This window comes from Calidris pugnax, unplaced genomic scaffold (genome assembly GCF_001431845.1).
Source record: "Calidris pugnax isolate Ruff unplaced genomic scaffold, ASM143184v1 scaffold1024, whole genome shotgun sequence".
Classification (NCBI taxonomy): domain Eukaryota; kingdom Metazoa; phylum Chordata; class Aves; order Charadriiformes; family Scolopacidae; genus Calidris; species Calidris pugnax.
This window is the reverse complement of record NW_015091915.1, coordinates 60,894-64,892: the sequence shown is the minus strand read 5'-3', so window position 1 is coordinate 64,892 and position 3,999 is coordinate 60,894. Positions and strand designations below refer to the sequence as shown.

Genomic DNA, 3,999 nt, shown 5'->3' with positions numbered 1-3,999 from the left:
GGAGGCCCGGGGGCGGGCGGGGAGGCCGCAGAGCCCCGCGGCCCCGCGGCCGGGCCCCGCTTGAGGGGGACGCTGGGCCGCTGCGCTCGGTGTCGGCGGAGCCGCTCGCTTGGCTTTTTCCAAGAGGCTTTTTGGAGCGGTTTTTTTTTGGAGGGTTTGAGGGGTTTCCTCTCCCCAGCGGCGGGCAGCGGGCAGAGCCAGCGAGGGCAGTGGGCGCCCGGCCCGAGCTCTCCCGGCGGGAAGCGGGACGGGAACCCCGGCCTTGGGCCCGTCCGTCCCGGCGGCGGGGCCGGGGCCGGATTCTCTCGGCCCCGAGCAGAGGGTCGGCGGCAGAAAGCTGGGGAGGCGGCGGGAGAAGGCGGCAGCGCTACCCCCATTAGCAAGGCGTCTGTCCTGTTCAGGGATGCCGGCGGAGCCCGGCCACCGGACACGGCTGTGGAGCCCCGCTCTGAGGGAAGCACCGGGGCTTTGCCTCCGCCGGACGGCTCTGTGCCCGCTCGGGAGGGTTTCCAGCTGGCCCTGGTTGGACGCTGAGGGTTTGGGGTGTGCAAATCCGAGCAGTGTGTGCCGCAGGGGGTTTTCTCCTTTGGAGAGTGTCGCCCGTCACACAGGCGAGGCTGTTTGTGGGGTGGCCTTGGTGTTGTGCGAGAGGATCCCTGTGTAGGACCTGGGTCTTTTTAGTCTGGAGAAGAGAAGGCTGAGGGGAGATCAGATGCTTATAAATACTTCAAGGGTGGGTGTCAGGAGGATGGAGCTGGTCCTTTTTCAGTGGTGCCCAGGGACAGGACAAGAGGAAATGGGCACAAACTTGAGTATAAGAAGTTCCACCTAAACATGAGGAGGAACTTCTTCACTTTGAGGGTGGCAGAGCCCTGGCAGAGGCTGCCCAGAGAGGTGGTGGAGTCTCCTTCTCTGGAGGCATTGAAAACCCACCTAGGGACATTCCTGTGGGACCTGCTCTGGGTGGACGTGCTCTGGCAGGGGGTTGGAGGAGATGATCTCCAGAGGTCCCTTCCAACCCCATGTGATTCTGTAGACTTCAGTCTCTCACATCTGCCCGTGGTAACCTCTAGGTGTTCTGCTGGGCATCTGCTTCCCACAGCTGTGGGATGCACTGGGTGGCACGCGAGGACCGTCCTGCTCGATGCACCCCCTGAGCACAGGACACCTTTCCTCCTTCAGAAGGTGCCCTGGGAGCGGTTGGTGTGTAGCTGGTCTCCCAGCCATGTTCAGAGGATCCAACTCTGTCCAATACACTCTTGGCTGTCTCTCCTCCCTTGTTACTTCTCATCTGCATCACTGTCCAGCAGTTTCATTTGTTATTTTCAGAGCTATTGATTGGAAAGGAGAAACATTACGATGGAGATTCTGGTTTATTTCTGAAGTCTTATAGGACCTTTTCTCAGGATATTCTCTCTTCTCTTTCTCATCCCCTGTGTGATACTGTCTTGTTTTTGCTTTGCAGGAGTTGTTTGTTGAAACCATAGCCAAAGATGCTTATGTGTACGCTCAGCAAGGAAAAAGGAAAACTCTGCAGAGAAAAGACCTCGGTATGGGAGCGTATTCTGTGCTATCCTTAGCAAAGGGTTGTGAGGATGGAGGATTTTTCCACCTGCCTAGATGTGATGAAGCAATCATAGGTGCTTTTCTTTCTTTGTCTGAAGATGGGAGAGAAAAACTTTTCTTCTACCAATTAATACATTAATAATTTCACATACCAGCTCCAGAACAAAATAAACCACTCAGTAATTGTTCACTGTACTGTGATGTAATTTCAAATGCTGCCATTTGAAACAGATGCAAATATGGAGTCATTTATTTATGTTAATTGATTTCAATTTGCTTTGCAGATAATGCCATTGAAGCTATTGATGAATTCGCATTTTTGGAAGGTGAGTTTCTACTTGGTTTCAATATTTTGTGTAGTCTGTTTCTTGGGAGAGAAGGCATTTAATCACTTTCAGAGCCCTCTGCTTCCACATCTTTAGTAATTAATAGTGGAACTTGTTGTATCTCTCACTGAGAGGTGAAACACAAATCAAATGGACCCTGAGACACATAATACTTATTAGCTAGATTTGGTTTTACTCGTGTGTGGTCTGCTTAAACTTTAAGAAGTTACTCCATATTCCTTTGGCAGCTTGTAAACAAGTTTCATTGGCATTTCCGATTCCCAAGACTATAATTTTTAATTTTTTTTTTCATTTTCAGGTACTTTGGACTGAGCTGGACAGAGACAGTGCTCTCTGGAGAAAGAGGCTGCAGAGATGGACGTGGGGTGGAAAACAGGATGTTGAGAGTTCAAAAATAATTCCTAGAATTGAGTCGTTGAGATGGCAACTATAGTATTTTGTATAAAGTTTAAGTTGTTGTAAGTTCTTTATTTAAAATGCATATTTTTTCATAAATATTTTGTATGTCACTTACCTGTGCCCTGCCACCAGCTCTCCAGCTTTGGTTGCTCGGAGAAGTGGCTCCTGCCTCTCCAGGTACCTGGCAGCACCGCAGGGCTGGGGGTGGAAAGTGGCTCAGATGCCCAGGCATGGGGAATTTTTTTAATGGAAATGTATTTTTCTTTGTATATGTTTGTTTCTTGGCTGAACACAATTAAATTTATATTTTTTTTTGGTTGAACAACTGCCCCAGTTTCTCGTCTGTGCTGCTGGGCCAGAGGGGGTGGTGTTCCTGTAGCACTGTGGTAAATGGTGTGGTTTGGAAAGGATGCCTTCATTCTGCTTTTGCTCATTGTTTCCTCGAGGTGTCTGTCCCAGTGAAGCCCAGCTGTCCTCCAGGAGCTGTGTGTGAGCTCCAGGGAGACTTGGCTTGTTCCTAGGGGTGTACAGCTTCCGTAAATTTCTGTGACTGCTGCACCTGTAAGTAATTGTAGCCAAAATAAACCCCCACAACCCAATTCCCCCCCCCCCGGCCCCCTGTTTTGGATGCCGGAGCGGTGTTGGATGCGTTCCGCTGCCATCACTGTTCTCTTGGGTGCTCTCATTCCTGAATGTGGCAAAAAAAAAATTCTCTGGGAATTGGATCTAGTCCCTGCCACATGCACTTGGCCAAGTCGGTGCAGAGACCCCAAGTTCTGTAATTAAGATCCACGTGCAGCCAGTGTTGGGGAGGCAGCGCTGCCCCCGACCCTGTGAGTCCCTCACAGCCCGCAGGCTCTGCCTCTGCTGTTTCCAGGACTCGAGAGACTAGCACTTTCCTACGTGTACTTAACAGGCCAGAAAAGAAAGATGCCTCTTCTTGGCTCCGGGGCTCAGTCCTGCTGAAAAGAAGCAAAACCAGAGCTCAGGCCTTTCTGTGTAGTTGTGGGGAACACCCTGATGTGGGGGAGTCCCACTGTGTTGCTGGCTATCGAAGAGCTGGCTCCGTCTCGGGTTGGTGGTGTGGAGGGACAAAAGCAGGTCACTCCTAGATAAAAAGGCCACTGAATGCAACGAGTGAGGATGAAGGATGCACGTTCCTTTCAAGTGAGGGAACTTGAAAGTGACTCTGACTCACCACAAACTTAGTTTGAAAGTGTTGGCAAGAGCAAAGGTCCCTAAGGGGGCTTCCCCAGGCTGGGAGCAAAACCAGTTGCTCTCAAGAAACACTTTGAAGTTTGCTGGATGCCTGATCCCCGTAGGCATGTTGTGGAGGAGATCACAGAATCACAGAATCATCTAGGCTGGAAGAGGCCCTCGGGATCATCAAGTCCAACCATCTACCCTACTTTAAAGTTCTCCCCTACATCATATCCTCCAACACCACATCTAAATGGTTCTTAAACACAGCCAGGGATGGTGACTCAACCCCCTCCCTGGGCAGCCTATTCCAATGCCATCACTGCCTGGGCTGTTCAGGTGTTTGGTCAGGTCACAATCTGGAGGTGTTTGCTGGTGATACCGAGCCCCTTTGTCTCCGAGCTGTCCACCTTCTCACCTGCTGAGGGAGGGCCCAGTGTAAGTCTGGGAGGTACTGGCCACCTCGCTGTGTTTCCAAGGCGCAGTG

At 51.3% G+C, this 3,999-nt stretch overlaps 1 long non-coding RNA gene across 1 annotated transcript; it reads left to right on the top strand.

Moving 5' to 3' along the window:
- The first annotated feature begins 1,012 nt into the window (after positions 1-1,012).
- Positions 1,013-2,634, top strand: LOC106900162. The gene is made up of 3 exons (XR_001414113.1): positions 1,013-1,550; positions 1,851-1,892; positions 2,212-2,634. It is a non-coding gene; the product is annotated as an uncharacterized LOC106900162 (long non-coding RNA).
- The last annotated feature ends 1,365 nt before the right edge of the window (positions 2,635-3,999 follow it).